Raw genomic sequence first — 11,908 nt, 5'->3', positions numbered from 1 at the left:
TGGATTCAAAATTGGTTAGTTAGATTACTGTTCTGTCAGGATTTTCATTTTGGAACAATCTGATTTATTCAGATGGGGTTTTTTAATTATAAATTGTTTATTTCTTAATTTATTTATTCATTTTAGTTCTGTACTGGTGGTCATCTTAGTATGTAGTAGTCATTCTTTTTCTTTATCTAGATGATTTAATTTCTATCAATTAGTGGGGTTTCAGTGTGTCAATAAATGTTCTACTACCAAAGCACATGTGTAAATACCCAGTAGTACGGTCGTGTTAAAGAATAATCATTTGTTAGCAAAAATAAATTGTTGTGTAGATACTTGCGGTTACATGAAAAATGTGTTTTCTTTTCCATTCAGCTCATGTGCTGCATTCATATTGATCCAAATAGTAGATCATGTTAAAAATGTAGAAGATGATAATTCAGATAAACGTGTAAAATTTGTTTGTGTGCTGTTGCACGTTTGCGTATTGCACGTCTAGTTTTCCTGTGTTGTTTGTCACCTGCACCTGTAATTTCAGGTGACAAACAAAACAACAAGGCTAGCCATGTAATAATACACACACACGTGAAAGAAACACAAATTGTCCACACCTAAAGTAGACAGAAATATACATTCATCAAGCAGACATTAGTGCGCAATAGACATGCATAGTACATTCGGATTTGGACGAACCTGCAAAACAAAGAAATTTATTTGAATTGGTGGTTCATCCGAATCCGAGATAACAAATTTATTATGCCCGAATATATGCAAACCATATTCGGGCATACATAAATTCACTTTCAGAACATGCGGCCTGTTCTGCGCATGCCCACCGCTGTATTGGAGGTGGAGCGTATGACGTCACATGCTGAACAAGCCATATCGGCCGCCAGTACCAAGATGGTGGCACCCGAACATGCAGGCACCGCCATCTTGGTGTATACCATGATACACTCCAAGATGGAGATGCACATGAGCAGTACGCGCCGGCGGCCGATATGGCCGCCGCTCATTGTGCAGTTTCAGTGTGCTGTTTCAGATACGGAGGCTCGTTGCCTCTGAATCATCATAAAAATGTGTTTCCTTTGACGAAATGAATGAAAATGTTTTTCGTTTTCATTTGTTTCGTCCCCCCAAAAAATTTTTTTGGCGTGCACATGTCTTAATGTGCAAAGTACTTGTAAAATCATAAATTACCACAAATCCATGGACATTTTTATGTACCTAAATCTGTGACATATATATGTACATAAATGTATTATTTATGTACATAAATCTGTGGACATATTTGCATAACATGCATTGCTTTATTTCCTCACTCTTCAGCTTATGCACATAAGTACAGTGCCTGCCTGGCCAAAAAAAATGTTACCACCTGGATTTGGCTAAGCAAATAGGTTAGAGTCTTCCGTTATTACTGCAGTGATTGATATATTTCATCTAGCAACAAGTAATTTAACCCTGTTACAATGGGTACCTTCTCATTTCTTAAACAACCATGCCAATCAAGACATATCCTGTGGTTGTGGAAAAGATGTAACTCTCAGAAGGGTCAAATTATTGGCCTGCATCAAGCAAGGAGATTGGTTGAAAATACAAAAATTGTGTAAAAACTATGTAACACATTGTTAAAACCCAAAAGTATAGTGGTGAACTCTCATCAGAAAAAAATCTTGAATGATCGGGATTGGAGATTACTTAAACATTTGGTGAAATCAGATTGTTAAAATGAACAGTAGCAGACTATGTTTCATAGTGAAAGTTAAAGCATTTGCACATGCACAATGTGAAGAGAACTCAAGGGATTGGGACCAACCAGCTGTGTAGGCTTAAGAAAAACACATCAGTGAGGCTAATCCAAAAAAGGCTTCAGTTAGATTATATATGATAGGATTATAAGGAGAATAAAGATGGGACTCTGTAGCAATGGAAACCGGTCATTTGGTCTGAGGAGTCCATAATGTACCCTGTTCCAGAGTGATAGCAAAATCAGGGTAAGGCTACAGCTAGAGCCCTGCGGAACGCGGAAGTCACTCGTTCCGCGGAAGTCACTCGTTCCGAGAGTTGGATAAAGTGATGCACCCATCAGGCCTAGTGCCGACTGTGGAGGCAATGTTATGATCTGGGGTTGTTTCAGTTGGTCAGGTCTAGACATAGCAATGCTATGTGGTCAGCTGCCTACGTAAATGTTACTGTCTGGCCGACCACCTCCCCCATCCCCAGCAGAGATGCATCTCCCTAGCCCCCAGCATAGTGGCAGTCACTCTCCATCCTGAATGACAGCAGAGCCTGAGCTATGGCAGGGCTCTAGCTGTAGCATTTCTACACAGTAGAAAGAAGCCCAGCTGTGCTGAGAGGAGATAGCTGCCAGCGTGAGTACTAGCACTTGCTTTGTCTAACAGTGCTGCCTGTTACCTTGCGGATTTAACCCTTGCTTTGCCTGAGATCGCTGCCTGTGACCTTGCAGATGTAACTGTGATGATTCCCCTCGGGGCCGGGCCGCCTCGGTCCTGCTGGCTTTCATGTCGGGTGCTCTGCGTTCCACGGTGGAACGCGGAAGTCACTCGTTCCGTCCGGCGCCTCCTCCCACATCCTGGGGCTATTTAAAGCCCCAGCTGTAGCAGCATCGTGTTCAACAATTGGCTCTGAACGCCTGCTGACTACTGAACCCTACAACGCCGGACTGTGTCTCCTTACTCCACACGAATCATCTGCCAGCTGGACCCACACCCTGCACCTCGCTGCTCTGCCACTCCTCAAACAGCAAGTATCGCTCCCCTGGGAGCCTGTTACAAACTGTCAGCTGCTTGAAACCATACTCTATTGTGATACTGCTATCGCTGATACCGTTGTGGGGAGATTCTAGTGTTGTTCAGGAGATCTGTTTAACCATACTGCTTCACCAAGAGGATAATACCCCATTTAACCCTATACTATACCTTTGCTGGTGCTATGAGGAAATAGCCCATCGATTTATTTTCTGTTTAACCATTGGCTATGATGCAAGAGTCTCAAACTCCCCCTTAAGACTGGGAGTGACGCCTGAGACTCACGCCTGAGAAGCCAAAAGATCCATACACGCCATCACTCACTCTCCGCAGTTGCGCTCCAGTGCGACCGATTACAGTAGACGTGATAGTAACCCTTGCTTTGCCTGACACTTCTGCCCATGACCCCTGTGGATTTAAAACCTTTTTTTAAAACGTTTTTTGTCTAGGACCTCTGCTCGTGACCCTGTGGATTTAATCCTTTGCTTTGCCTGAGACTTTTGCCTCTAGCCCTGTGGACTTAAACCTTGCTCCGCCTAACATTGCTGTTTGTAACCCCGTGGATTTAACTCTGGCTTTGTCTGAGACTTCTGCCCATGACCCTGTGGATTTAGCCCTTGCCTTGCCTGAGACTTCTGCATGTGGCCCTGTGGACGTAAACCTTGCTTGCTGTCCGTGACCCTGTGGACTTAATGTTTGCTGTGTTGGACTGTCATCCTGGGGCACCTACCCCTCTTCTAAAATCCCTGTGTGACGGATGCGCCCGAACCCATATCAATGTTAAGTATAATTTGCTAGGGACACTCGAGCAAGCTATTAACATTCATAATTGCTAATCAGAAGAAATGACTGCGGATGCACTCACCAAGGCATTGCCAAATGATTAGAGAGCAGCTAAAACGTCATATAGCAACACATACAGGTGAAACTCGAATAATTAGAATATCGTGCAGAAGTTCATTTATTTCACTAATGCAACTTAAAAGGTGAAACTAATATATTAGATAGACTCATTACATGCAAAGCAAGATAGTTCAAGCCGTGATTTGTCATAATTGTGATGATTATGGCTTACAGCTCATGAAAACCCCAAATCCACAATCTCAGAAAATTAGAATATTACATGCAATATGGGGTTCAGGTCAGGCGAGTTTGCTGGCCAATCAAGCACAGTAATCCCACGGTCATTGAACCAGGTTTTGGTGCTTTTGGCAGTGTGGGCAGGTGCCAAATACTGCTGGAAAATGAAGTCAGCATCCCCATAGAGCTCGTCTGCGGAAGAAAGCATGAAGTGCTCCAAAATCTCCTGGTAGACGGCTGCGTTGACCCTGGACTTAATGAAGCACAGTGGACCAACACCAGCAGATGACATGGCTCCCCAAATCAACACAGACTGTGGAAACTTCACACTGGACTTCAAGCATCTTGCAGTGTGTGCATCTCCATTCTTCCTCCATACTCTGGGTCCTTGGTTTCCAAATGAGATGCAAAATTTGCTCTCATCAGAAAAAAGGACTTTGGACCACTGAGCACAGACATTTTTTGTTGTTCAGGAGTGGCTTGACGAGGAATACGACATTTGAAGCCCATGTCCAGGATCCGTCTGTGTGTGGTGGCTCTTGATGCACTGACTCCAGCCTCAGTCCACTCCTTGTGAAAGTCCCCAACACTTTTTTGAATGGCCTTTTCCTGACGATCGTCTCCAGGCTGCGGTCATCCCTGCTGCTTGTGCACCTTTTTCTTCCACACTTTTCCCTTCCACATAACTTTCTATTAATGTGCTTTGATACAGCACTTTGGGAACACCCAACTTCTTTTGCAATGACCTTTTTGAGGCTTTCACTCCTTTTATGGAGGGTGTCAATTATGGTTTTCTGCACAACTGTCAGGTCAGCAGTCTTTCCCATGATTGTGATTCCTACTGAACCAGACTGAGAGACCATTTAAAGGCTCAGGAACCCTTTGCGGGAGTTATGGCTTAATTAGCTGATTAGAGTGGGACACTTTGAGCCTAGAATATTGCACCTTTTCACAATATTCTAATTTTCTGAGATTGTGGATAGGGGTTTTCATGAGCTGTAAGCCATAATCATCACAATTATGACAAATCACGGCTTGAACTATCTGCTTTGCATGTAATGAGTATCTCATATATTAGTTTCACCTTTTTAAGTTGCATTAGTGAAATAAATGAACTTTTGCACGATATTCTAATTATTCGACTTTCACCTGTATGCTGTTGAAAGAGGTGTTGGAAATACAACAGCATACACTGATATGTATTTTTGAGCTGTAGATGGCACTGTAGTACAATGATAGTCTATGCTATTCTAATAACATTAACACCCCGGCTTCCACTCAATTTCTTAACCTAACCTCTTCTTTTGATCTCACTCTGATGGTAACATACTAGATCTTGTTTTCTCCCACTTATGCACTCCTTGCAACCTCACCAACACCCCTTTCCCCCTATCAGACCACAAGCTTGTCAGTTTCACAATCACCCTGTCCCCAACCCAGAATCCCCCTACACGGCACACTGTCATCCGTAGAAACCTTTGCCACCTCGACCCTTCTCTTCTCCACTCTGCTACTGACTATCTCTATGCCCAAATCTCACCCCTGTCCTGCCCTGACCTGGCTACTTCTGTTTTTAAAAGCTCTTTCTCATCCTCCCTAGACACCTTAGCCCCCCTCACTACACGCAGACTTAGACCACGCCCCCTACAACCGTGGCAAACTGAAGTAACCAGACATCAAAAAAGACAAAGCCGCACTCTTGAGCGACTGTGGCAGAAAACTAGGTCTCTGCAAGACTTCACCCTGTATAAAGCTGCCCTTCTAAAATATAAATTCTCCCTCCGTGCTGCCACACAAACTTATTTTGTCGCTCTCATTAACACACTCTCATCCAAACCTCATCAACTCTTTTCTACCTTAAAGTCTCTACTATGTCCTCCACTGCCACCACCCACTAACTCACTCACTGCGCAGGACATTGCCATTCATTTCAAAAACAAAATAGATACAATTCGGGATCAGATCACCACTGTCCAATCAACTTCCCCTATCAATGTACCAGACCCACCATCACACTTGTTACTTTCCTCTTTTGACCCTGTCACCACAGAGGAGGTTACAAAGCTTCTCTCTGACACACACCTCACCACTTGCCCCCTAGACCCTGTTCCCTCAAAACTACTTTGGACACCCTCTTGCTCTATCCTACACGCTCTTACTCACATTTTCAATCTTTCACTCTCTACAGGCATCTTTCCTTCCCCTGTGAAACATGCACTAGTCACCCCAATACCCAAAAAACCCTCACTGGACCCTACCAACCTCAATAATTTCAGACCTATCTCCTTACTCCCATTCACCTCTAAACTACTAGAATGCCTTATCTACAACCGCCTGAGTCGCCACCTCGCTAATAACCTTTTGGACCTGTTTCAGTCTGGCTTTCGCCCCATACACTGCCCTGAAACCGCCCTCCTAAAACTCACCAATGACCTACTAACTGCTAAAAACAACAGCCACTACTTCTTTCTCTTGCTATTAGACCTGTCTGCTGCTTTTGACACTGTTGACCACCTGCTGCTCCTCAAAAAACTCCACTCGCTTGGCCTACAAGACTCTCTCATGGTTCTCCTCCTACCTAGCCATACGCTCCTTTAGTGTCACCTACAAATCTAACTCCTCCTCTTCCTCTTTCTGTAGGGGTCCCCCAAGGCTCTGTCCTTTGGACCCCTCCTCTTCTCCATCTACACTTCTTCCCTTGGTCAGTTAATAACCTCACATGGCTTCTAATACCATCTCTATGGCGATGACACTCAAATTTATCTTTCAATCCACAACTCATCCCCTCAGTGTCCTTTTGTGTCACTAATCTACTAACCGACATATCAGTCTGGATGTCGCAACACTTCTTAAAACTCAATCTTTCAAAAACTGAGCTCTTGATATTTCCTCCTGCCCATGCACCTCCCCCAACTTTTCCCTTGAGATTGATAACACAACTATCCAACCCTCCCCCCATGTCAGGGTGCTGGGTGTCATCCTTGACTCGGACATCACCTTTCTTCCCCACATCCAACCACTATCCAAATCCTGCCGTCTTCACCTTCGTAACATCTCCAAAATACACCCCTTCCTCACCAATGAAACCGCAAAATTACTCATCCACTCCCTTGTTATCTCTCGTCTCGACTATTGTAACTCCCTCCTCATTGGCTTACTGCTACACAGGCTATCCCCTCTTCAATCTATCATGAATGCTCAATCTATCATGAATGCTGCTGCTAGACTCATTCACCTAAACAACCGCTCAGTGTCTGCAACCCCCCTCTGTCAATCCCTACACTGGCTTCCAATCGCCCAATGGATAAAATTCAAAATATTAACAACCACTTGCAAAGCCATCCACAACTCCGCCCCAGATATATCTCAAACCTTGTCTCAAAATATCACCCTAACCGTCCACTCTGCTCATCCCAAGACCTCCTGCTTTCCAGCTTCCTTGTCAACTCCTCCCATACTCGCCTCCAGGACTTCTCTAGAATCTCTCCTATCCTCTGGAACTCTTTACCCCAACCTGTCCGCCTATCTCCCACCTTGACTGCCTTTTAGGTGTTCCCTAAAGACTCATCTCTTCAGGGAAGCCTATCCCACCTCAACCTAACCACTGAACCATCACATTCTCAAACAATTCATCCCCACAAAGCTACCTCCTCATGTATCACTTCTCCCTTTTAGATTGTAAGCCCTCAGGGGCAGGGCCCTCCTTACCATCTTGTCTTGAATTTGTATTGTGATTTCTTCCTTATATTGTAAAGCGCTGCGCAAACTGTTGGCGCTATATAAATCCTATATAATAATAATAGTCTCTACATGCATGCTTATCTATGATATACAAAAGACGTTTTCCTTTCTATATGTTTTCCTCACAATGCTGTATTCAGGTGTAATATTCTTCTAAGGAAATGCAACTTAATTCAGCACTCCCCAAGATCTCAGTGCTTCATCTAAACACATAACCAACATAAAGCTCAGTATATTGAAGCACCCTATAGGTTAGTGATCCATACACGAAAGCACCCTATAGGATAGTGACCCATGCATTGAAGCACCTATAGGTTACTGAACCATACATTGAAGCACCCTATAGCTTGAATAGTGATCCATAGATTGAATTACACTTCAGATTGATCAGTGTTCCATACATTGAAGCACACTATATATTGATCAGTGATCCATACATTAAAGCACACTATAGATTAATCAATGACCCATACATTGAAGCTCCGTATAGTTGATGACTCACCGGTATCAGATCACAGCTGTTTCTTAGCTTTGGATCTGGGCAGATGACTTGGCTGGATGACGGTAATAGTGAAGTGTTAGGGGGCTTCATCAGAGGACCCCCTACAGTTTTACCTCAATTGATAGAGGTGATTGCAGGGTTATCTGAAGCCCCCAATTTCAAAGCAGCATCTTTTGTGCCATAGTACCCAGAGGAGGAGGAGTGTGATCCATACATTAAAGCACACTATAGATTATTCAGTGACCCATACATTGAAGCTCAGTATAGTTGATGACTCACCAGTATCAGATCAGATCACAGCTGTTTCTTAGCGTTGGATCTGGGCAGATGACTTGGCTGGATGGCGGTAATAGTGAAGTGTTAGGGGGCTTCATCAGAGGACCCCCTACAGTTTTACCTCAAGTGATAGAGGCAACTGCAGGGTTATCTGAAGCCTCCGATTTCAAAGCAGCATCTTTTGTGCCATAGTACCTAGAGAAGGAGGAGTGTGCTCTTAGGGCACAGGCTGTAGAAGTGGCATTAGAACCAAACTACTGCCACCACCCTCCTTCCCTGATCACCAGTGCTGCCATCACCCCGTCCAGTCCAGTTGCACCAGCAAGTAAATCACCTAATTTAATTAGCACCCTTCCCCCCAGGATAAAGCATTTATCCCAATTTCTTCCTGCAGCGCTTGTGTGACTACCCCTAGGGCTTGGGGTGGGGGGCATCAGTGCTCCTCCCTCCTCTTCCAATCCCCCTCTGCACCCAAGGGAGTCAGAAGCCCACAGAATAGGAACTTTAACACAATTAAGTTAAAGGGAATTGTTCTTTTTTTTTTTTGTAAGAGGGGAGCAGGCATCAGTTGGGGGACATGCGAGTAAGGACATTAGTATAAAAATTGTTCACTGCTTGATTTTAAGACTTCTTTAGAAGTGAGGGTAGAGTTTGGAGGAGTCCAGGACATGTCCAGGAGGAAACAAGCCAAGCCACAATTGGTGAAAGGTAAGGGACCTAATGCTTGCCCCAGATCTAACTTGCTTGACGACCGCAGCCCGGCCCTATGTCATCGGAATTTAACAGCCAGATCTGTTTTTTAAGGAGCTGAACATGTTTAACGTTTACTTTGAGTTGGGATATAACCTAGGGGAGATTTTATAAGGTACAGAATAGTGCTATTTTCAGTACCTTATACCAGTGTTTTTCAACCTTTTTTGTGCAAAGGCACACTTTTTTCATGAAAAAAATCACGAGGCACACCACCATTAGAAAATGTTAAAAAAATTAAACTCTTCATACATTTAAGTGCTGGCCAAGGCCTGAGTATTTAAGCACCACACCCCTGGGTTGAAAGTGTAAAGTGTATACATATCTCAAATAAAAAGACATTTCTATTCAGAATTGTCTTTTGGCACCATTAAAGCCCCACTTTTTTTTTTTTCTTTACACTAGTCAAGTGCACACTGCTGGTGTGTCATGGAAAAGAACCCCCTCACATTCCCAGTTGCTAGGAGCGTGACAAGACCTGCAGAAAGGGGGGTCCTCTGAGGGATGCTGGCAGAATTGCCTCTATCAATGCTCCGGCTCTGTAACGGCTCAGAGCTCCTGTCACGTCATCGGCTCCTCCCCCCGAGCTGGAGACGTGACAGAACCTTTCATCGCTCCACCCCTCCGGCTCTGTCACGGCTTCATCTTTTCTCCACGCCGTCACTACTCCACGCCCCCCTGCTCTGTCACGCGGCTGCATCACCGCTCTATACCCGGTCACCGCCGCTCCACGGCCCCAGCTATGTCATCGCGGCTGCTCCACGCTCCCAGCTCTCGTCGCGGCTCCATTGCCGACCCGCGTCCCCTGCTCTCGCACCGGTATGATTGGTCTATTTGTGAGCCAAAGCCGCGGCACACCAGACAATATCTCACGGCACACTAGTGTGCCGCGGCACAGTGGTTGAAAAACGCTGCCTTATACCTTTTAGTACCTTTTATATATCTCATCTAGGAAGTGCAACTACTAATGATGTGCCTGTTATAGGACAGTAGGCTTAAAGTTAAGTTTGTATTAATAAGTTTTGTTTAAACATTCTGATCTAATTTTTTGGCAAGAATTTATTTTTTTATGTGATAATCATTTTTCCTTTGTTCTATGTTCATTTGAATGGCACTGTAAGTTCCTTCACTAAAAAAATACTGTGCTTAATTGTAAATGACAGGATCTAAGATATCTTTGCTATATAAATGAATAAAAGCAAAATATGCTTAACCAGGCCAACCCCTTTCCTTCACTCCATGAAGTTCACTTACTACAGCATATAAACAGTCTAACAGTCTGTTATTGTCGAAGGGTCATTAGGATGAAGGTACAGATGTTTGCTTTGCTGGCATATTTGGGAATAGATCAGTAAGCTGCTAATAGAATGCCAAAGGCTATGACAGATGACTGTGGCTTCTGCAGACCCCTGGGGACAGCAAATCAGCATGACCTTGTAATTCCACACATCAGTGATGAGGAGCAGCAGGGTATCTCACTAATGCAGCAAGGGAGAAACAGGAACTTCTAACAGCACAGAGCCAATGTGATTGTACCAGGTTTAATCAAAGTCCTGGGAGGGACATAGAAGAGGTCAAGAACACGCCAGGCTTAAAACTTAATCCAATTCTTCCACTATATGAAACAAACATAAAAAAGGTATATTAATAACAATGACAGATATATTGCAATAGTGACATCAGACTACCTTATTTCCCATTGTGAATGTTATAGACCCACTGATGTTATAGATGAGGCAATTTATCTTTTAGGACCTACTTCTTAAATCATTTTATAGATCAGGCCTCAACACTCAGAATGTCATATTAAAATGACAGTGTGCACTATAAACAACATGTATGAGATCACTATGGTCATTTAAACAAGTTGTTTTCTTTTATATTGAATGTATACAAACTGCTTTTGAACATGTTCGCTAATGCAGGACTCTAGCTACTATTTTTGTTTTAGAGGTTAATGCACATACAATGAAGCCTGGTGACTGATTGATTGATTATTGCACATAGACTACAGACTGATCATTAATGGGTTACTCCACATATTCTGCTGGCATAAAACCCAAATGGAGCACTGAGTACTGGAGGCGCATCTCACTGCTGGTGTGAGTACTGGGGAATAATGGGTGTATAGAAGGGGCAGGATACTGGTGACAGACCAATGTGTGTCCTAACAAACAATTTTGGATTACATATTGAGAAGCAAAGATACATTTATTTCGGTAGAGAGGGGGCAGACACTATTGCTGAACTGAGCTTCACCCAGAATCTCCAGGCTGTGCGTCTAGGCTCATTGTGCAATGTCTGTGGGGAGAACATAAACAGTGTTCAACAAGAAGTTTGTGTGGTGGTCATTTGTGACTGCAGACTATAAAGTCTCTAAAGGAGAAACTGAAGAAAATCTTCTGGAAAATGGATACAGTAGAAAGTTAAATTTATGTGTGTTGGAAAAGGGATAAAATGGCTAGACCACTGTGTATGTGTTGGGGGTGAGATCGGACTGGGGAAAGACAGATCTGAATGCTGGAGGTGTGATATTACTGTGGAAGGACCAGGTAGAGACTGATTTGCACTATGAAAAACTGAAACTCTGATTTAGGCATCATTCTCAATAGGGAAGTGAAACTGTGCTGTGAAAACTAAATTACGATTTAGGCATTATATTATATTAAGGATGAAATTAATCAGCTTAGGATGCTGCTTCTGCAGTAAAAAATAGTCAATTTCATAGCCAAATATGCACTGCCAGAAAATGTGTGGTTGTGTCTGTGAATGTCATTAAAAATCATACTGTTCCATAACATAA

The sequence above is a fragment of the Nanorana parkeri genome, unplaced genomic scaffold (genome assembly GCF_000935625.1).
Source record: "Nanorana parkeri isolate BGI_ZX_2015 unplaced genomic scaffold, ASM93562v1 scaffold1604, whole genome shotgun sequence".
Lineage (NCBI taxonomy): Eukaryota > Metazoa > Chordata > Amphibia > Anura > Dicroglossidae > Nanorana > Nanorana parkeri.
This window is presented reverse-complemented; position numbering follows the sequence as displayed.